This window comes from Tamandua tetradactyla, chromosome 4, assembly GCF_023851605.1.
Source record: "Tamandua tetradactyla isolate mTamTet1 chromosome 4, mTamTet1.pri, whole genome shotgun sequence".
In the NCBI taxonomy this organism is placed as follows: domain Eukaryota; kingdom Metazoa; phylum Chordata; class Mammalia; order Pilosa; family Myrmecophagidae; genus Tamandua; species Tamandua tetradactyla.
This window is the reverse complement of record NC_135330.1, coordinates 146,766,480-146,790,099: the sequence shown is the minus strand read 5'-3', so window position 1 is coordinate 146,790,099 and position 23,620 is coordinate 146,766,480. Positions and strand designations below refer to the sequence as shown.

General features: G+C 37.7%; 1 long non-coding RNA gene across 1 annotated transcript in view; it reads right to left on the bottom strand.

Moving 5' to 3' along the window:
• LOC143679419 (uncharacterized) overlaps window positions 1-23,620 on the bottom strand; it is a 106,567-nt gene that overhangs the window by 796 nt on the left and 82,151 nt on the right. The window contains exon 2 of the long non-coding RNA XR_013173738.1: window positions 16,920-16,975. This is a non-coding gene — a long non-coding RNA (uncharacterized LOC143679419). The remainder of the gene's footprint in view (window positions 1-16,919; window positions 16,976-23,620) is intronic.

Genomic DNA, 23,620 nt, shown 5'->3' with positions numbered 1-23,620 from the left:
AATCTTTGGTGTTGACAAAAAAAATGCACATTTATTGGTCCATTCCAAACATACTGAGTCATAATCTCTAGGTTTGGGGGCCAAAAAACTGCATAGTTAAGTTCCTTGGGTAATTATTATACCATAAAACTTTGGAAAGCACTAACATGGTGACCTAGCCTTCAGCCTACCTCCTCTTCCAGAATAAGGATTGAATAGGAATGAATGTCTGGTTGAATTGGAGACCAAGTTTCCTAGAAATACCAGTAGGGCTGCTTTTAGCACTACACACACACACACAAACCCTAAAACTATTTCCCTAAAACTTAAACAGTAGTCTGCCTTAGATGGGCTTTTCTAACTGGCCTCTGTCCAAATCCCTTTCTCACACACCACACACAGCAAGTTTGTGGGCTGTTTTTGTTCATTAGAACTCCAAATGACCATCGTAATCCTAAATGTTCTCAGACCCAACTAGTTACTTAGAAGCTGAGTTTTTTCTTTGTGGCCAATTAATGGTGTACATAGCAAGGGAGCTTGCTACATGTTTTAGGAGCACAGCCTATAGTCAGTGTTCAGGCCTTTCTTCAATGACTGTACGACCCACAAATTAGGAGACAGGCTCTACTGAAACCAGGAAGTAGTCAAAATCCTTGCAAGACATGTTACTCCCAGGGGAAATTTTCATATCATTTTTCACAAATAGGCATTAAAAATAAGCGTCTTCACTTGGGAACCATTTTCACAGAGAAGGTAAATTTGAAGACCCTTGAGATTCTCTTATTCTTAATCAACATTTCACGGAAAACAGTTTGCAATTTTGCATTTTGTAAACAAAGAAGCATTCTGTAAACTGGCAAACACAAGGAAAAGGTGGCTAGAGCTCATTGAATTAACTCTTTAGATGTGTCTATCATTAAAAAAAGAAAGAAACCAGGGCCTGTCACAGAAATCCCAGAGATTATCTGCTTTGCTTTGGAATTGTAATATACTCCCTTGTTTTCATTTAAGTGATCAAAACGCGGAGAAATGAGATGCTGCCCATTAACCGGAAAATGCTGGCCTGGAGTGTGATGCCACCATTGCAGTCAAAGCTTTTGGCTGAGCAATGTAACAGATGGGGCAGCATGACCCAACGTATAACCCATCAGAATTGGTCGTCTTCCCAGCGTTCCTTCTCTTGGTCATGCTGGAGGCCTTTGTGACATGAGCAGCAACTGCTGTGGGGTAATAATGTGTAGTTATATAAAACGGACTAATGCCAGCCCAGCAAATTACGCAAAAGAACTGGTTGTGTTCCTTGTTAAAGGTTTTGTCAAGCTGACCATGCCCTTTATTTATCTCTAACACAACATGCTTATTCTGCCCCATCTACTGTATTCACCCTGCAAATTTATGAGGCTCTATTAATCTTCTGCCCTGCTGACTATCTCTGTTGCAAAGTGTCAGCAGACTTTTGTACCTTGCTAATGTACAAAGGGCTTCCTATGAGTAATATCAGCATTTTGCCTTTTAATTGCACATATAATTTTTAGGTCTTACAGCTAATAAGGGAATTGAGACCACAGTTCATCACTGTCTTGAATGGTACTCCAGGGGTGTGGGGACTGTGGAAGCTCAGAAAAGAATATAGCTGTTCTGGTTCCAAGCAATAGTTTTTCTCATTATAGTGGTACCATCCCCACCATACAGTTAGGGGGCTGACACTTTTCCCATTATATACCCCACTTTTCTGGGGCTTAACCAGTTTGTAGTAAAAATATACACTTCTTTGAAAACTTTGTGTTGGATCTTAACTCATGAATATTCTTACTACCCTTCATATCAATTTCAAAAGAAATTAACTGAGTGAATCTTACAAAGAAGCTAGTATTAACTATTGCCCAAATTCCTGAACTCCTAAGGTTTTCAAATGGCCGTACTTTTGTTCCTCCTTCAACTGACCTTTTTCTATCAGATTTTTAAAATGCAGACGTGGTTTTAAGTACTTTCAAGGAAGAAAAAAGGAATGTTAAAATAAATGGGAGATTAGTGTTTGCAATGGGGCATTTTGCTTTTGCATTAATAGCCTTTCACAAACATTTTTACTATGCCTGAAAAATGTGCATTATTGATGAGCATTCTTCTTACTGCGCAAAAACTATTAGGAAAGAAATGACAGGTCTGTGGCAAGAAGTTGATGCAGAGAGGACCTGGGTAGACTGTTTTCAGTGAGTGGTTAGGGAGTGCCCACAGGGTGCTGCCGAGACAGAATGATTTCATTTGCATTTTCTCACAGGTACCACCATGGGTAAGGTATTGCAGCACCTCTTTGGCACCTAGAAAATAGACACTTGTAAAACTGTGATTATATCACACTTTTAAAACAACTTGTTCAAATTGTCATACAGTTAATTTAATTAGGATGGGAAAATCAGACACTAGAATTTGGGAAAGAGGCCCTGTTTAGGAAGATGGGAGACTTGGGTTCATGCCTTGCATGTATATGATCCAGAATATTTTCTGGGTCTCTGCTGGTATAACTATGACCTTGGGAGTTGGCCTGTGAGTTAATGACCTTTCATGGCTTTGATTCCAGATAGGCAGGTAAAAAAGGCAGAATTGGAATGGTTCCACCCAATTCAGATGTGATGTGATTCTGAAGGTCTTCAGAGTAGTCTGACTGTACTCATTCCTGAGAGTTCAGGGATTTTTTAGGTCATTGTTTTGCTGAATCCCTGAGCAATGTCAAAAGCCCAAAGAAAGTACCCTGGTGGTCCTGGGTATACCACAAAAGGTGGCAAGCTGAGAAGAGGAAACAGAGGATCTCCATGGTGTGTGGAGATAAATCCAAAGCTCTTTGTAAGAACTGATTTCAGAGGAAGAAAACTAGTTTGAGTGACTACTGTGGGCCATATACTTTCATGTAATGCGCACATTACCATTGGAATTTAGATATCATCTTCAGGTTACAGATTAGAAAATTGAAATTGAAAAGAGTTCTAGGTTCAGAGTTCAAATGTAAACCTGTGTATTTAGTTGTCTTTCTCTATATCATGAAGCCTAAAAGGAGAGATCGTTAGATAGCTTCAGATTTATACTTAAGTCATTGCTTAAAACAAATTATTCCTGTACTGATCCCCTTTCTTTTTACTTTGTTATTTATTCGTGTAGGCATTCATTTAAAAATATTTATTATTTTTTACTATGCACATCATATGCCAATATTTATCCCACAGCTCCATTTGAGATGCCCCTATATTTTCCAAGTGTGAAAATACTGTCACAGAAGGAGCTGCATTCCTGGAGCACGTAGTGGTCCAGAGGTTAACGGGGGAGAAGGAGTGGCTGGCTGCCACGGATGAGCAATGGGGTCTCACCATGTAGCATGCTATGGGTCACGAGCATATTTTTTCACCATGATCTGTGGTTATTTAGCAATAGCTATTGCTAACCTTATAATAGCAACTATGTAACTGAAAGAGCCTTATCATTTAGGCAAACAGAAGTTTGAACAGATAATTTTTAAAAAATGAAAATCAGTTTGATGAAAGGTTAAGAATATCATAGTCCAATTGGTCCATAGAAATTATAGTAAAAACTAAGAATATATTTTCAAGGTCTTTCTAATTGCTTGAAAACTGTGCTTATCCTAGGATAACACTTTTCATTTGTTGCTTCAACAGCAGTGATACCATCCAGTAATGTTGTCTAAGACCTATACAATGACATAGTTCCACAAGCTATCAACATTGAAAATAAGATTATGCATTTTCAGAGCATATTAGCTACTGGAATCCTTCTTGCTGTATATAAAGACAATGCTCTTGGGACTATAATAATCACTAAATGTCTGCTCTATATTAGGGCTATAGGTTTAGATCACAGAAAAAATGGGTACTTTCCTAGGAAAGGACCTTTGAAGAAGGAGAAATAAATTTGCTTTAACTCTTATTCTCCATGATATTTAGAGGAAAACCAATAGTATCGAAGTCTGTGACTATTTGAAATTTTTTCCCTTTGTCACTGAGGTCAGTGTACATTTCAAATATTTTTCAGAAAAGGCACTAACGTGGTATACTAACTGGTGAGTGCATTGACTGATTAGAAGGACTATTTTCAATGTTTAATTTATATTAAGGTTGTGCGATGGTATTTGGATCTCAGAAAGAGTGAGGACTTGGGCCAAAATGCCCAGCTCTGAGTTCCGGCACCACCACCTATCAGCTGTATAATTTAAGGTAAGTTACTTACCTTCTGCCTGACTCAATTTCCCCACCTATAAGATGGGGATCAAATTGAACTACCTCAGATGGTTGTTGTGAGGATTAAATGAGATTATATAAGAAATATAAGATGATTCAAGGCAGCTAGTGGTAAATGTTGCTTTTAAACTTATTTTACAGTCCCCTTTCTAATCAGTGTTTGCTGCTACTACTATACACTTCTCTTAAACCTGCAGAACAGAGAAATAATTTCTTACATATCTTTTATTCTTCAGAAACAATTTTTTTACATAATAAATGGCTACCCCAAAACAAAAAACTCCTAAAATGCTCTTCAAGTTTATCTTTATGTAATTATTGCCATACTTGACAGCATGATATAAAGAGCAATAACTACACAATAAGTCTGTGGTAGAACTCAGAGGGTATTTTAAAAGCATATCTGAGAAATCTGTATCTTGCATGAACTAATGTAGAAGAGACTTGACTACCAGGTGGGTGGACTCTCAGATGACCCACTAGTGATCGCTGTCTCCCAGTGTTCAAGCCCTCATGTGGTCCTCTCCACCTGAGATACGGGCTGGACTGACGTAATAGTTTCTATGGCAGAAGTGAAGAGAAGCCATTCTGAGATTAGGTCATACCTTGACTTTTGTCTTGCTCAATTTCTGTCACTCTCTTGGATGACTGACCCTGGGAGGAAGCCAGCTGCCATGTCGTGAAGCAGCCTTGCTAAGGTGCATGGGTGGGTTGGTGGTAGAATGCTTGCCTGCCGTGAAGCAGCCTCATGGGGAGGTCCACCTCAAGAAACACTGAGGCCGGCCAGTGGCTACATGAGTGAGCTTGGAGGTGGGTCTTCCCCGCTGGTCAAACTTTCAGATGGGACAGTCATCCCGGCCATCAGCTTGACTGAACCTCATGAGAGATCTAGAGTCAGGCAGCCAGCTAAAATAGACCTGGGTTTCCTGGCCCACAGAAACTGTGAGACAGCAAATGTTTGTTGTTTTAAGATGCTAATTGGGATTAATTTGTTACACAGCAATAGATAATTAATACCAATATTGTTGGATCAATAGAGCCAAGTTTGCAGTTTTAGCAGGAGATAAACCAATGACTGAAAACTATGGTTTTTGGGTCAAATTCACTCCACATCCCTATTTTTAACAGCCCTCAAGCTAAGAATTGCTTTTACATTTTCAACTGGTTGTAGGAAAAAAATGAAAGGGAATATGTTACAGAGATCATATTTGCCCAGCAAAGCATAAGATATTTATTATCTGGCCCTTTACTGAAAAGTCTGCTGACTCCTGAGCTAAACACTGCACTTCTCAGAGGGCGGTCAACCCTCCCAAAGGCCCTGGAAAGAACTGCAGACTGTAGAACATGGTTGTTCAATACTCCAGATGGCTGACTCTTCAATGAGCCCCCTTCTCTAGTCTCTGCCAAATGTTGTGTGCATTCCTCTGCATGGGAGTAAAATAATATTGTCAACTGTCTCCAATTATATAAAGTAATGAGAATACTTAGAGAGAGAGAGAGAAAATAAAAGTGCCTTACATGGCTATGCATATATTAGATTTTATTTTCAAGTGTATATTTCAATTAATGTTCTCAAAAACCTAGGATTTGGATAGACCAAATGTATCCCAAGATTTAATTAACTAAGAATATCAATTCTGTGTTCTAGGTGCCAGGAATACCCCAAGACTTAGGACATGAGGACAGTCAGTTACTGACTGTGGCTGCAGAAGAAGCAAAACAAGCCTTGCACTAGTGCTATTCAAAGTGCGGTCCATGGACCAGTGCTGGTCTGTGAACTGTACCTAATCAGTCTGTGCTAGGAAAAGTACCAAAACTGACAGAAAGCATATATAGACTGTAATAGTAATTAGCGAACTGATTATTTTGTTGAACATAATTATAAGATAGCTATTATATTTTATATTACATTTACTACATTGTGTTATAATTATACAATAAAATATAACATAAAATTGTAATTATTATATTTTAAAATGATAATCATTACAATTATTTTTAAACTGGAACTTGCCTTTTGTCTATCTTTGGATTTTTTCTCTTCACTTTTCCAGTAATCATTTTTTACTTCATGCTACAAGCCATGAGTCCACAAGAAAGGGCTAGAAAAATTTTTAAAAGGGGCCCTCCATCACAGCTAGCTTGAGAATGTTTTGGGGGGGGTCAATAAAAGCTTCCAAAATTTTGGGGTTAAATAAAGGTTTGTATGACAAGGCCTATTTCTATTAATACCGCAAATATTTCAGCCAACCATAGCAATGGGCCAAAGCTGACAAACCGAAAGAAATACAAACAAACTGACCATGACCAAGGATCCATCAAGCATACTTAGATGATCCTATACCAGTTCTTCCTCTCTTCCACCCCCAAAATTAGGATATCTGCCTTTCAATGAATATTTAATTTAATATTTGAATATGAGATGCTAAAGACAGGTACTTCTACTCTCCCCCCGCCACCACTTCCATAAATACTAAGAGAAATGCTCTAAAAATGAAAGCATTTATGGGAAGTGATTGGATGGGGCAGTTGAAAATTTACAGCATGGTGTACAGGGATGACAAACCATTATCACCACCTAAGGGCAGACATGGCTACCCATCCTCACATTCTTTCTTGCCTAGCAACTGCAGCTGTAGGAATATTCTCATCGGCACATTCCAGGAAGACAGTACTAAGCAATCAGAATGGGCATAGAGCTAGACCCTCTTTGCCATCTTTTGTATAATGGGAAGAGAACTGGGTCTCACAAGAGTTAGATGTTAACCTGGTTCTGATAGCCAGTCATTTGAATGCGGCCTCCTCTGGTCACCTCCCTGGACCTAAGGGTGTCACTTCTGGCATAAGGGGGTTGGACTAGATCAGGGACTCTGACATTAGAATTTATGGGAGTCTATTAAAAATGCTAATGCATGAGTCCCAGTTTTAGAGACCCTTTTTTAAAGCTGTCTAGTGGTACCCTAGGTACCTGCAATTGTAAAGCTCCCCTGGTGATTTTAATGCACATCCAGACTTGAGAACACTTGGATTAGAAGATCTCTATGTTCTTTCCAAACTCTAATATCCCAAAACTCTATGATTATTTGCAGCAAGGATACAGTCACATAGACTTTAGAGTCTACCAATTAAATTGGATTGGTTAGGACTTGAAGAGCCAGTTTGATCCCTTGGGTGGTTTATAACAAGAGAATAAAAGGCATAGGGATGTTGAATTATGAGGCAATAATTCAATCTTAGGTGCATGTGATCACAGCCACTCACATTTTATTCTTGCAGCTTTTATGACCCCTCAGAATGCCCTGAAAAAATTAGTATAGCTCCATAATTCACTGTTGCCTATCATCACAGATGTCATAATTTATAATAACAATTACTGTTAATAATACTATGTATTATAATGATTCAAGTTATTTTAATTGAGGGTCTCAATGCATTTTATACCTCTATACTCATTAACCTTCCTAAATCTGTGAAAAGGGCATATGCCCATAATCATCCCATTCCATAGGTGAAGAAACTAAGTCAACTGAGTGTGCTTATACCACACACGCACAAACACATATATATTTATTTATACACATACACATACATATTACTTGAAATTCAATCCTAAATCTATAGGCTTTATATTTATGATGTTAAGCAGCTGGAGGTTTGAATGGGGAAAAGTTAATCCTCCCTTAAAATTTCCCAAAGTATAATTATACTTTATTCATCCATCTCAATAAACTTTTGCTGCACTCTTACTATTTTCCAGACACTGAAGATGCATAGAAAAGTAAGTTCTTAGTTTGGAGAAGAAAGAGAGATATATCAGTAAAAATTCACTAATAAATGGTGGCAAGTGCTCTAACAGAAATATATCTATAGTACTATGGCAACATTGGGAAAAGGTGGGCTAACTCCAACAGTGGGAAAAGGTGCAGGCTGTGCAGACAAAACTATCTGAGAACTGGTTTTGAAGGTAACCTTGAGTTCAGCAGATTGAGGAGGTGCCTCTAAACAGAGGCATTGTGTGGAAATACAGTGGCATGATGAAGACCCATGCTATGTGTGAGTGGGAATTGGGGAAGATAAAAATGGAAAAGCAGGTTGGGGACAATACATAAGAGTCCTTGGACAGGCTAAGGATTTTGGTCTTTTTCCTTTAGGCAATTTGTATTCATCAGCTTGCATTGTTATACATACATCCTCCTTTTAATATGAAAACCCTTTCTAAGCAAAGGTAATCTTTTTTTTTCAACATTTTTTATTGCAAAATATAACATATATAACCAAAAAAAGCAATACATTTCAAAGTACATTTTAACAAGTAGTTATAGAACAGACTTCAATGTTTGATATGGGTTATAGTTCTGCAAGTTCACGCTTTTCTTTCTAGCTCCTCCAAGACACTGGAAACTAAAAAGAAATATCACCGTAATGAGTCAGTAGTCCTACTTATTTGCTAAATCCTAATTTCTCTGTTATAACTCCTGCTTCTCTTTAGATCCTTCTTCCAATTTTTAGGGACATTTGGGTTATTTCCATTCTAACTTTTTTTCATGTTGTAAAGGGGTGTTGACAATAGGAGATGGGGGGATGGAATTGGTTGACGTTCTTGGAGAGACTGGCACCTCTGGGTTTCAGGATTTATCTGGCTGAGGAACCATATGAAGGTTTTAGGTTTCTTAAAAGTAAACTTAGTATATGAAACTTTGTAGGACCTCAGATAAGGACCTAGGTCTTATCTTCTTTGGGATTAACAGGAATGATGCTGGTTGGGGGTTAGCAAACTGTGGCAATTAGCAATATCTAGCTGAAGCCTGCATAGGATAACCTCTTGACTCTATTGAAACTCTCTTAGCCGTACCTTATATTGCTACATTTCTTTTCCCCCTTTTGTTCAGGAAGCCATTGTCGATCCCTGCTGCCAGAGCAGGATCATTCTTGGGAGGCACGTCCCATGTTGCCAAAGAGACTCACACCCCTGGACATCTGGACGTCATGTGGGGAGGGTAATGATTTTACATGCATAGTTGGGCTTATGATAGAGAGACCACATTGAGCAACAAAAGAGGTTTTCTGGAAGTAACACTTAGGCATAATTATAGATAAACATAGCTTTCCTGTTACAGAAATAAGTTTCATAAGAGCAAGCATCCAGATTAAGTCTTTGGCCTATTAACTTGGGGGTCCCTATAGTTTGAGAAAGTATCCAGGGTTTCCCAGTTGGGAAAGTTTAATAGTTCCATACTTTTTCTCCAGTCCCTCAAGAGACTTAAGGCAATGATTTTAATGCTGTCCTCTTTAGGAATATATTTTAAAACTGCCAGAAAATAATAGCAAAAAATATGTCAAGGATTTCCCTATATATTTTAAAAGCAAGGGTGTCAAAGTATTTTACTCATCACCTGCCAATTTCCTAAATTGTGAGGGATGTACAATTGTACAATTTTAGAATTGATGAAAACCTTCTGGGCCAACTTTAGAATTACTCTTCATTGGACAAAGACGCTGGTTTTATGCCTGGTCCATAAGGCATTGTGCAGACTTTACACAACTTGATCAGAAAATAATCACCTCTTAAAGTTCTCCATTAACAAAAGGAAGGTTCATGGTCAAAGAATTTAGGAGGAATTGCCTACTAGAGTTCTGTCTTGAAGAGTCACGAAGTACATTAGAATTCCAAAGACTATGAAAAATTCCTGCAGGAAACAGTCTTGTTAAAGTTTGTTTTAACCAGCATTTCCCAGACATATTTAATAATATAACCATTTAAGAACTCCAATTAACAATAATCCTTTTTCTCTTTCATACTTGCTAACTGGTTTGTTTGTTTTGTTTTTGCATGGGCCGGCACCAGGAATCAAACCTGGGTCTCTGGCATGGCAGGTGAGAACTCCGCCTGCTAAGCCGCCATGGCCTGCCAAGCTACCTGGATTTATGGATTTTAACCTGCCCTTTAAAATCTTGACTTTTCTACTTATTTATTGTTTTATTTACTTTTTTCCAATCTGAAACATCTTGATTTCCATCAGCAGAAGGGCTGTCACGTTTTTGCACTCAATTCTTTAGCAGTGTACCCAGTTTATATTCACAATAGACATGAAGGTTACTTGTCCCAGTTAGGAATACAGGCATAAAATTCTCCCTTCAAGTTCTCCCTTGATGTGTCCATCTTTCTTGGGCATCTTTTCCTAGCCACACCTTCCCACTGGGCTCAAGTGCTCATGAAGAATTGTTCCTCTTACTGTCGGCTTCCATGGTGGGCAATGAGCAAAAACGTCAGCCACTCCATCTTAAATACTCTCACACAGCATTACTTCATTCCCATTTCAAATGGTCTAAAACAATGCCAAATGAGCCATTTTGTATTAGGGTCAATTTAGGAAATACAAAAATATTTCAAGCTGCATTTTCCTATAATTCTAAGTAAAAATAGTTTTATTGAGTCCAATGAAAACATTTCTAAATGTTGCCATAATTAGGAATGCTGCTTTACTATACAGAAGAATGTTAATGAACAAATGCCACTGCTTTTAAAGCCACAAAAATGTTACCAACTAACCCTAGTGGAGATGTAGCAATGCATGACACATCTCTACTTTTCATGCCTGATATTTATAACTCTAGTCTCAGAAAGTGGGTCCGCAGAGATTTTCTGACTTCAAACTGGAAACTACTTTGTGAGGCATATAATTATCATTAAATCCATCTTACAGTTAGGGAAATCATGGCTCAAAAAGGTGCATTAAATTTGACAAAGCTTGTTCAACTCTGCTGAGCATGAGTTGACAGCATTCATCATCTCCTTTACTGAGTCTCCCAGGTGAAGCAGGTCCCTTGCTAGGCCCCAGATACAGAGATAAGAAAGACAGGATCCCAGACAGCTCCCAACCCAGACATGACTCTTCATGATAGTTAAATTCATGTGCCAACTTGGCTAGATTATAGTGTCCAGTTATTTGGTCAAGCAAGCACTGGCTTGATTGTTATTGTAAGTGTATTTTGTAGAGGAATTTGCATCTATAGTCAGTTGATGGCATCTACTGCTGACTGCATCTACAATCAACAAAGGAGATTGCCCTCAGCTATGAGGGGAGGGTCTTCATCCAATCAGCTAGAGGTCTTAAAGCAGAACTGAGGATTTTAGAAGTCAGAAAGGAGAATTTCTGTCTCTTCTTGAGCAATCCAGCTTCTCCTAGGGAATACAACTTTACCTTCACTGGAGTTTGCAACTTGCAGCCTGCCTTACAGAATTCATATTTGCCAATCCCCATGGTCATGTGAGACAACTCCTATTAAATGTATATTATCAATTATATATTATAGGAATTTTATATATATTTTAAATTTTATGTATATATATATATATATATATATATATATATACATCCTGTTGGTTCAGTTTCTCTGGAGAACCCTGATCAATACACCATAGTTGAGCATCTTCCCCCTATTTGGGCTGGGAAAGCCAGGTGTGCAACCTGAACAACACTAGCATCCCCAAAATTTCTCAGAAGGGCTGGCTGCTCTGCATTCAGATGGCTACTGGTGCCCAGAGGACCCAGCCTGCTTTCAGTTTGGGTCTGGGCATCAAGGTGGCATTTTCTCCCATACGTGATCCCTCCCCTGGCTGTCACAGGCCTACAAGCAAGAAATTTTAAAGAACTTTTCACCAAGTCTAAGGTGTATCCTTAGCATCAGAATCACCTGGAGGGCTAATTAAATCACAATGTGCCTGTCCCCAACCCTAAAGTATCTGATTTGATGGGTCTGGGGTGGGAACAGAGACTTCTTGTTGTATACTAGTTCCCAAGTGATGCTGAGGCTGCAGGTCTGGGGCTCACACTTAAAGAGTACTGCCTAGAAATCTTCCTTTCCCTCTCCAGTACCTCTTATCCCCCTGTGCATTTTGTTTCACAAGAGTTAAAATTTTATTTTTGCTCATTTAGCTTTTGAGTCCTTCTAGAGGTTAGGTACTTCATCCACTCATAAATCTCAAGTCACTCAAAGCTAAAGAAAAGTATCTTGACTACAAGTGTTCCAAGCAAAACCAATCTTCAGTATCAATTCTTAATTAAGCCATTAGATGTCCTTGCTTTCTTATGTAAATAAGGAGGGGATGGGTCCAACCTCATAACTTATGCAAAGATAAAATTATACCCCAAGTTTAAAAGAATATGATTGTTTATTACTTTAAAGTAGTGATATACAGAAACCTAAATAAGATCTTTTCTTATTGTGAAACAGACTAGTTATGGGGATAAAACTACTAGTCTAAAAATATACAACAAGAAAAGGCAGAATCAGATATGGAATTCAAGCCTATTCATTCGCATTCCAGATTTCCCCCAGGTACACTACTCCACAACAATAACAATAGTAGATAAATACTCAGATGGGGTTTGAAAAGCCTAATATAGAACTCTGACAAGAAATAAAGTGATCCATCCGCTCCTCTAGGTATCTGTTTCAATGGTTCCATTAGTAATAGAATTTATCTTCTGGATGCATAATTGATAACAAAATAAAAATAAAAATAGATCTTTAATCTAAATATCTAAGTACAATACATATTACCGTGCAGCAATCATTCCTGCAAAACTCAGGGGTGTGATTTCATTATGCCAAGTTTCAAATTCCCTTAAAGCTCATAGACAAGAATTTCAGCTAAGCTTGGTCTGAGAAATATTCATGTTTGCATTTGGGGGCTTAACTTCTTCTTTCATAAGTAAGGGTCTTTTTCATTTCCTAAAAATAATCTTACGGAGGTAAATATTTCATTTCCCTTAAAATAAATAATTTAAAACTATATGGGAACTCTTATTTTCTGCATGATTTTTCTGTAAACGTCCATCAACTTCTGTAACAATAATTTAAAAACTCCAACTCCAAGAATGACAGCAAGACAGGAAAAGATTTGTGCTGATGGCAAGAAGAGAGTGTATCAAGAAGCCATCTAGTAGGTAGATAAGGAAACTGAGGAAATGACTTCATGACGAATTGGTTTGCCTTCTTTTAAAAACAGGAGTTTAAGCAGTTTAGAGTTGCAGCTAGGTTACACTTGGCAAAAGCCTGCATGAATATTAATGAGTTTTTAGAGGCCAGCAAATGCAACTCTGATTAATTCAGTTTGATGAGCATTAAGTACCTATTGTATACTTGGCAATATCCTAGTTACTGTGAATGCAGAGATGAGGGGAATCTTGCATCTGTCCTCAAGGGATTTATAAAAGTCCTATTGCAATCATTCAAAATGAAATGGCTTCAGCTTTATGCTTAGAATTACATTGCCAAAATTCAGCATGAATCACATTAAACAAATTCAGTTATAATATAAGTTGGTTTAATTCAAGTTAACAAACATATATTGGGCACTGGGTATGGAGTAAGGGACTGGGCAAGAAGCATGTGCCAAAGAAGACACAGTGCCTGTCCTCAGATTGTGACCCAGCTTCTGAAAAGAATGGCAGAAGGGAAAAGAATGCTGCATAGCAGGGGACAAACAATCTCTTGAGGGAAGAAGCATCTGTAATTCTTAACCATATTTCATAGATGAATAGCATCTACATCTTTCCAGGATCTGAGTTGGGATCTGAGTTGGTAGAACTTCCATGTGCTTGGACATGGGGGCGGTAGGAGAATAACAGCTGCTATGTCTTATTAACATGTAACCTCCATCACTGGGCCTAGCATATCTTAACCAAGATTATTGTCTGTAATTTGTTCCCGACTTGGCGGTATTAAGGTTGACTCAAGTGGGAAGTAAATGTTGGCTTTGAAGTTAGGAAAAGAAGTGAGACTTGTTCATATCTTATGAGACAAAAAGACCTGGAATCAAAATAACTGAACAGTCCCTCTATGTGCTTACTCTACCATAGTCTGATCTTAAATTGTAACCATTTTCAAGATTCTTAAAGACAGGGACATTGCTTATCATTCTAGACCTAGAGTTCAGCAGTGTCTGGAATATGCATTACTCTTAACAGATGTTTGTCAAACACTGGTATAGGACAGGGGTGGTAGACCAACATAGCATATGGTAATGTTTCTCTATACTATGTCCCAGATGTCTGTATCTCTCACTATTCTATACAGTAGCTAAACTACCAAAAACATTGAAATAAGGAAAGACAAGAGCAAAGGTGATAAAGTCACCTTTATAAAATGTAAAAACACATAGGAAGAAAAGACAGATGGAACTATGTCAAATTCCTAAATTTTTCTATACAATGGAATTATGGATAATTTTTTTCATAAATTTAAATGCTTTTCTATAATTTCCAAATTTTCTACAATTAACATATTTTAGCTTTACTATAACTTACCAGTTGCAAAATAGACACTATGTATTCCTCTTTCTCTTGGCTTCTAGATTAGATTAAAGCCAAATTTATGGACACTGTGCCAATTATATAAATTATCTTTTTGGCTAAGTGATTATAAGAGGTTATGTAAGTAATATGAATGAAAATGGAAATGTGTTGCATATATATTAAATCTCTGAAAACAATCAGTGCCAATTCACTATGTTTTTTATAAACAATTGCTGTATCAGTGAAACCAGCACTATATAATTGTGTATTTCTTTCCCAGACTATAGATTAACCCTTTACCCTTTTGCAAAGGTTTCTATAAAATAAAATTCTAATTTAAAATACAAAATGAATAATATTTGCAAGTAAAACCTCAAAAAACTCCTGGGTCTTATATTTCTTTAATGTTGGGAATATTTGTTAAAAGTTATAGTTCCTGTTTTTTTATTTTTAATGAATGGGTTTTGCCTCCAGAGTTTCTGATATGTCTTATATACTGTCCAGAAGCACTTCACAAGATATCATAATCAAATCTATTTTAAATGCTTAGATCATATTAGTAATAACTAGCCTGTCATGTATACTTTCTATATATAAGGCTCAACCTTTGGAATTTTGAAATGTCTGTTCTAAAACCTCTAACAAGGCTTTTAGTTTACTAAATTAGTAGGCTGAAGCCTGATAAAATCACAACAACTTTCAATATTAGTCAAGAAAATGTTTTTATTTGAAGGAGCCACAATCTTAGTTTGTGTTTCCACAAATTACGGGCTTATTTTTGTCAGCACATTTATAAGTCATAGATAAAAGGCAACATTGAGCACTGCGGGGGATACAAAGCTTAATATGGAATAGATATTGCTTTCAGGACGCTTAAAGTCTAACTGAGAAAAACAAGACATGAAAACATATGTGTTTAAAACACAGAGAAAGTGATACAGACTACAAGAAAAGCACAGATAAAATGCTACGGAAACAAGAGAAGCGAATTAGAGAGCAAGTAACATATGAGCTGAAATTGGATAAGTAAAATGCAAAGATGTGGAGCTGGGTACAACAAGCATTACAGCTTTGAGTTCTTACCTGTTATAGTAAATTGAAACTATTGGTTTACATGACTGACCCCACTTCATTAGACAATGAAATCTGAAAGCCAGAGCCATGTCATACCCCATTTGTATATCTCAGCACCTAAGATAGTGACTGGAACACGGCAGTCGACAAAATTTTGTTGAATGTTGAATGACTAGAATGGAAAAAAAAAAACACACAAAAGTGGTAAATTGAGAAAAAAAAAAAAAGTAAATCCTGGAAAGTTTAGGGAGGGACAAGGGCAGTGTAGCAAGCAGTGATTTATTCTGTTTGCTGGAGCAGTAGCTATGTGAAAAGGAGTACTGAGGGACCAGATGAGGAAAGTCTGTCAGAAACGGCTGTTAGCAGGCCTAGAATATCAGGTTTGGACTTTATTCTATTTGTAAGGGTGGAGCAGGTGAATATTTTTGCATAGAGAATGACATTGTCAGAGCTGTTGGCAAGTTCTGGTGGGATAAGGCTGAATTATCACCCAGTCAGAGATGGTGCAACAGAGTAGAGACAGCAGGGAGGGAAAGCAAGGGTGGTAGATGGAGGAGAACTAGCAAGACTTGTCAACTGAGTGAACACAGGGCTTACAGAAGGAAGAGAATGTATGGTGACTGAAGCTTTCTGCCCCGGTACCTGAGGGAGAGTGGTTCCATGCTGAAATGGAAGAGGTGTAAATGCATAAGAGGACTGGGGCATCTATTTTGAATGTACTGGGTGTAAAACTTCCAGCAGCTAGCAAAAGGCCCCAGCAGTGCTCAAATTAATATCTTGTACCTCCAAATGAGTGCTATTTCCAGAACACGATGGCGTCCTTATCTCTTTATTCTGAAATTCATGAGTGAGTAGCTCTAGTTTGAAATTTTCTGTTGAAATAAATTCCACCTGCACTTTGAAAGAATTAATGAGTGTTGCTAAGGAGAGGTCTAGTAATTAAGGTTGATACTGTCAAGCTAAGCCATCTCTGTGACCAGAGCTCTACTTTTTCTCCCAAGTGGCAAAAGTATTTTTCATTTTCATTTTTGGTTTTTATTTTACTCTGGATTAAGTAAATGCTCTCAGCTCTTTACTGGCCTATAGCCTAGATGAACCCTGGGGTAGAGTCAGCATTTTGTCCACCATGGTGGCTGGCACCCAGAAGCACTCAATTTATTTTTCTTTCTGAATGAGCACCATTCACTTCCTGGCCCGAGTGGGCAAAACCTCGAAACCTTAATCTGAGCAGAGGTTCTCTTAAACATAGCTCACCTTCTTCCAAGATCCAAATAACAACCTAGGGAATATGAGGATATATGATTTTTTCCAAACGTATTACCTTCATCCTTAGGTCCTTTTCTCATTAGAAATTCTTCCTGCAACCAACCAGCAACACTGAATAAGAAATATGGAAACAATTTTATGTAATTCACTAACAAATGTAGAACAGTAACTGAATTTGGTGGAACTACTTTGGTCCATATACAAAACATTGAGTAACTGTAAATTGCTCAAATGATAAAAAATATTAAGCCATATCACAGAGCAATAAAAATATTTTACTTTTACCACCATGTGTCAAAGGAGAAGTGGGTCTTGCTATAAATGATTTTATCCCCTATTGGGAAACAAAACCAACACTTCTTTACAGTTTAATGGCTTAATTTTATTCTATTTGGTTTAATTTGTAAGGGAATATGATTGACCCTATAATAATACTCTGTTACAGTGATCATCTACTGTACGTTACATAACTATTTCAGTCCCACTGACAGGACCTGGTGGATAATTTCCATTCTGAGTGGCTTGACTTCTGCTCATTTCACCGTCTTCTTCAGATCTGCCCTAACAACCAAAACATGCCAATTTTTGCTTTCTTCACATTAGTCAGAGACCAGTTAACACTGCCACATAACCCCTAAAAATTCTTATTGGAATTGAAGAGAATGTGGAATGTGTGTGATGGCAGAAATTTACTAAGAGGACTTTTGGAGATAATTCCTACTAGGAAAGATCAGGCAGAAGAACAAATTCCCAATGATTGCTAAGAATATGAAACCTGATTGGTGCCATAAGCCTGTCTGCTCTGCCATTTGTGACTGTGTGTATAGGATCCGTACTATGAGTGGTATTCATGAAGCAGATCAGTGGCGCAACCCTGTGCTGGGAACTAACAGGCCATTACTGGCTCGTTGTCTATTCATTTCAGATTGTTTCTATGGAGGATTTATAGAAATAATACCAAGGTGGCACCAAGGTGGCTATCAATGCTGTTTACAGACAATTTAGAGGAATAAACCTGCAGTTATGCCCGGGCTGGCTTCCCTTAGGGTCCTGGGGCATAGTGTTCTAATCCTATTGTGACGTGATTGTTTCACCATAAAGTGCTCCACAGAGGCCTGTAATTGGCGTACAGGTTCAAATTAGATTGCTGTGTGTTTAGGAAAGCAGGGGTCATTTCACATCAGCACCTCTCATTAAGAAGCAGACTACGAAGTTGGCCCATTACAGGAAATCTAATGTATATATTATTTCTTTTATTATAAAGACAATACCCAGAGTATATACTCAATGACACAGGCCCATATATATTATCCATCTTGTCTTTCATCACCATGCAAAGCAGGGGAATGGGAAAATGCAAAACACATTTCTGAGAATGGCAATTAAATATTTACTAGCAATGCATCATGGAACACCAGCTTGAGGAGCTAAAAAAGGGAAGTAAGGAGGGAAAATATTGGATGAAAAAGTCCTACAGTTAGTTCTGCTTTCTTCTTTAATATCATAATATGCTTGTAGCTTTTTCTTGGAAGCCAAGAAAGCACAATGTACCTGAATTTAAGTGAGGTTTCAAAATAATGCATTCTCTTCCTGAACTCCCTGGCCTCTTTGCAAAATCACCAACTAAGAGTCTCCAAACTACTGATGGCAGGCTTATCTGTACATGGTATAAGGCTACTCTCTGGAAAGTTAAAATCTAGGACAAACAATAATCCAGTAGAAAGAATAAGTTTAAAATTCCCAATCTGATGCCAGAAGTGAACAAGCATTTTTTAGGTCTTTGCTTTCCTGAGACCCATGGAAGGAAAAAACAATACTTAAAGGAGGCTGAAATGAGAAGAAAATTATGTAAGTCAAAAAGAAATGTAATGTTAGAAAATAAGGAAACAAAGTAGTTTTTAAAATGAAGGGAGAAGAAATGTGAAGGACAGTGATATAATCAATAAGTAAAATGCACAATGTAGATCTATTAAAAAGTAAAAACAAGGAATTAAGGGGAGAGAGGCAGTCAAAGGGAACGGGAAGGAATACAGGCAGCAAAGAAAGAAAAATTACTTCCCATTTCCCAAAAGGATGTTGATTTCTTTTAAGATGGGCCAAATGTGGAAGAACACGGAGTGACCATAAGCAGAGCCTCGTGTGCTAGGGAAGGGTCAACTAGTATACACACAAACACATGCATACCACACACACACACTCACATATACAAATTCAAGAATTTCTCTGGCATCCCAAAACAGCTTCTGGCCATAAGCCATGGAAATGAGTCTCAGAGCAACCAACACAAGGTCCCATAGCTAGAGACTTTTGACTCTTAGTTGGTATATCCTTCAGCACTTGTGCCCCAACACTCTGAATTCATCAAGAGTGCCTTCATGAGACCTGCTTAAGATGAACCCTGGGGCTGCAGATGCTCTGCCTTCTGCACAGCAGCCTGTGGATTCTCTGCTACTTTCTTCTCGTGCACATCAAACAGATATAATTACCCGTTGGCAAATGCTTCTGGTTTAGTGTCTTCAGGGACCTATGAGGTTCAAAGCCTGCTGGGATAAAAGAGATTCCCGGAGGTTCACAGGCATTACCTAATATCAGCATCCAGAGAAACAATGCTAGGCCTTGCCCACAATGGCTACAACCACCAGGCAAAAGGTTATACTCATATACGTGCACTTTTAATTGCTTAGTGGTTTCAACAGACTTACTGGTGGAGTTGCATTCTTTCCAAACACACCCGCACAAGTGATGAGTCATTCATGCTATTGTCCCACAGTAAGGGGATGGATTCTTGGTGGAGCCAATCCAGGATACCTTATGGCTATTTCTATATGTTCTGAATTCCTGGGACCCAGCTTCCCTCTCCGGTGCCAGACACTTTCTTGCTAATATGATTTTCATGGAAGGACCTGGAAGACATACCTCTTTGAAACCTGAGTTTCAATCGCCAATGAGGGGATTGTATTTTAGATGTCCCGGAGATGTAGGAGGTCAAAGGCCATGTCCTTCCTGTATTTTTCTCTGAGAGACATTGTACTTTGGAGGGGGGAAAAAAAGGTGTAAATAAGATGTGTGGCCTTAAGTCTCTCTCTTAAACTCATCACAGAGAAAATAAGGGGGAAAGGTATACTAGAAATCTCTAGATGCTCTCTCTGAATTATTTTACTGATACTTTGAGTAGTTTCCCTTCCCTAAATCCTCCATGCTTCACAGGCTTGGATCTCAAATAATCCTTTATCAGCACTGCCTGGCTTCACCAACTGTTTTCTCCAAGGTGAATGCTTCATAGTGAATGCTCATATAGCTTTCTTTGTCTCTTTTGTTTTTTATTATTATTATTTTTCTCTCTTCTTTGAGTCTTTTACAAGTAAAGAGAATGAAGACTTTCTACCCTAAATGAATTCCTAGTACATCAGTGGTTTGAGCAGATTCCTTTCACCGCCAGAAAGCTGTATTATGTAATATAACTATTAGGTCGGGCGGAGCTTCGTCTGATGATAAATGATAGGTCACAGAAAGTTCATGCCCAATAACAACAGAAGTAACGCATCAGTATTACCAGGAGCGCTGATATGAAAGGATGCGGGAGCCATCAATAACCATGTTTGGTCCTGATAATTATTATTAGCTTAGTAATAGTTATTGCCTTCCTCCCTCTTTCTGCTGCTTTGGTAAAGAGCAAGTAATAACAATGAGGGGTCAGATGTGCAAGCCAAACGATACTCTTGCCCAGACACATAATGCAGTTTCTAATGAGCTAATGAATGCTTTCCTCTGTGTTTATGTGTGTTTCCAGGTATGTGCTTAATGCAATAAAATTAAACTTACTGGGAAGCAGGGGAGTTTCCGACTGCAACATTTTATTTGCTTTCAACTAAATCACAGACTTACCATAAGCTGTCTTTGAAACCCTGCAATGTAGAAGGGGCTAGCTAAAGAATTCCCCTTCTGGCTGCACTTTGAATCTTCTTAAAATCTAATTCAAAGTATTGTCATTCTTTTGTAGACACAAGCCTATAAACTCATTCTCCAGATAGAAGTTTTGAAACAAAACATGGGGACTTCTGAGACATGAAGGGCTCCTTAGTAATTAAGATAAAATAAGGAATTCCACACTGGCTCTCTATTAGAGATCTGTGAAAAAGCTCGATACTTCACTTCACTGGGCCGAAGCCCATTCGGGCCATCGAGTTGAAAACTGCTGTATTATTATTCTTTGATGTCTACAGCTTAGTAGCACAAAGCTGGTCTCCAAGCACTTACTCTCTATAAAGAAACTCCAAATGTTTGGCCTTTGGGCTGTAAATATTGTGTCACCATTGATTTTTAACATATACAGTGTATTTTCCTGAATGTCAAGTATTTTCAAAGTACAGGGCCTCCCAAGAGCACAAAGTAGAAGGAATTAAAGATGGTTTAAAAGCTAGAGCTACAAGCAAGGCGGGAAGAAAGGCAAGAGAAGGCAGAAATGAAAGGGAGAAATAAATGTGAACATTATTCCAAGTACTTTTGTTCTCTTTCATGTTTTTGTTTTAAAATATTACGTGAAAATATATCTCCTTGTCACTAAAGGTATTTTAACGCCGGTATTATCAGTGCTATTCATATATAAAATTTGGTGTTCTAAAAACTCTACGTACAGGTCAACAATGAAATCTCTTTGTAAGAACCTCAATGTATTCATTTCTAGAGCTCTTTAATTTGCTCTTCATAGCAAATAGAACCAAAAAAATTTGCTAACTAAATAAATTCTAGCAAATTCTATATGTCCCCTAAGGAAAAATTACATTCCAAAGTACTGCTGTCAAAGTCTGTTAGAACTGTCATTCAAATTAGAAAATAAAATGGTTAATACATAATTCTGATAGGTTGTTTACAACAAAAAAGTCTGTCAAATGTCACTTTTGTGTCTTGGTACAGTATTGAATACAATCAGATTTAAAGTAATAAAATGACCTTTTTTTGTTTTTCGTAAGTTAGAGAAATGTCCCGAGCTGTATCCCAGACCTGGGGTAGATCACCTTGCTCTTTCTTTATCAGTCTCCTGTGCCAAGTCACAATCAGACCATCAAGTTCAATTTCTGACCTCCTAGATGCAAACTGAGACATCCCCTGGGACTCCGATGAGCTGGGGGAGCTATTCTCTTTCTCTCGATCAGATCCTCACTAGACAGATGCAACCAAAGTTAGGAAAAATGTCTTTATACAAAGTAATCCTTGTCTTTATACAAAGTAACCCTGATGTACATTTGCCAGTGTATAAAACTAAACAAGATAAAGATACTGTCACCTATCTTAAGAAAAGGGTGATAAATGTAACTAGGCAAACCTGAAAATCCCTCACTACTTTATAAAAACTTGATATCTCATGCAGCTACATGATATAATTACTCCATTTCAGAATACTTTAAAATGTAGACTTGTAGCTTAAAATTTCAAAGAAATAAAAATGTAAAACTAGAACATTATAGGGACAGACCTAAAGGAAGTCTAAGAGAATAGATTTCTAACAAGCAAAACTGCCAATATACAAAAGGTTGGGAGTAAATGCTGAAACTGTTCCCCTCAACTTCTTCAGATTAATAATCTTTTATCTTATAAAGCTGGGCAGGCTTGCATGGGAGTTCTGTGGTGACTATGATTCTTATAATCCACTTATCCCATGGCCCCTTCTGATCCCCACCTTCCATCTCCTGCCACTCCCCAGGCCATCCCTAATTAACTGGGAAAATGCAATGATATTTATCCTTCAGCAATTTGTATAGCAATAAATAACCATGTTATTTAATCGTGCTGTCTCTATACTTAATATTACATTTGTGCACGTTCTCTAAAGAGTATTTTAAAACAGCTAATAAAATGCAGTAACTATTGTTACTCTCATAAATTGTAAAGGAATTCATTCTTACTTTAGTTTCAATTTAGTTAAATGTGAATCAGAACCACTATTAGTTGCATTCCTCTCCTGTGCTCAGGTAAATGTTTGGGGCAGGGGTGTGGGGTGGGGGTGGGAGTGCTCACAAAAGGAAAAGTGAAAGGAAAATAGCCTTTGCCAGGGGATTAAGAAACCTCTCTACACCATCCTAACACTGCCACGAAGTAGCTGCATAATCTTTGCCCTGTCATCTCCCTGGCCCTTTGTTTCTTTAAATCAAGATAACCAGCTTAGTTGGACTGTAGGATCTCTCCAATTTTTCATATAATTTCTGTGCCTTCTGAGCCTTTAAAACTGTTGTTTCTTTAAACATAGTCTGAGTTTGTAAGTGAATTAAGTAGGGACTGAAGGAAATGAAGCATAGAACTGAGGGATAAAACTGTGAACAATATCTATTTGTCCATTGTTTGACCACAAAGGAGAAATATGAAGTTAAACAATGAGCAAAACTATATTGTTTGCACTTATGGGACTGTGAGCATTATATTTGCAAGAAAGGGGAGATGTTTACATTTTGTATCCTCTTTTTTCAAGATATTACTGTGTATACATGACTATTACTAAATATAATCTAAAATTATGTTCAAATAGTAAGGGCCATTCTTGTAGAAATTTTAGAATATTTAGATGCTTATTCTTAATTGCAATCATAAAACCTTTACCGTCTAAATGGTGATAAAACAAAATTATAAACCAAAATTCTATTTGATGTGCACTTGTAAAGAATGACAGACTAATTATACAAACATTTAACTGGAGCTGTTTCAAGTTCCTTCAACTATTGCTGAAAACCACTAAATGTTGTAGGCATGATATGCAATGTCAAC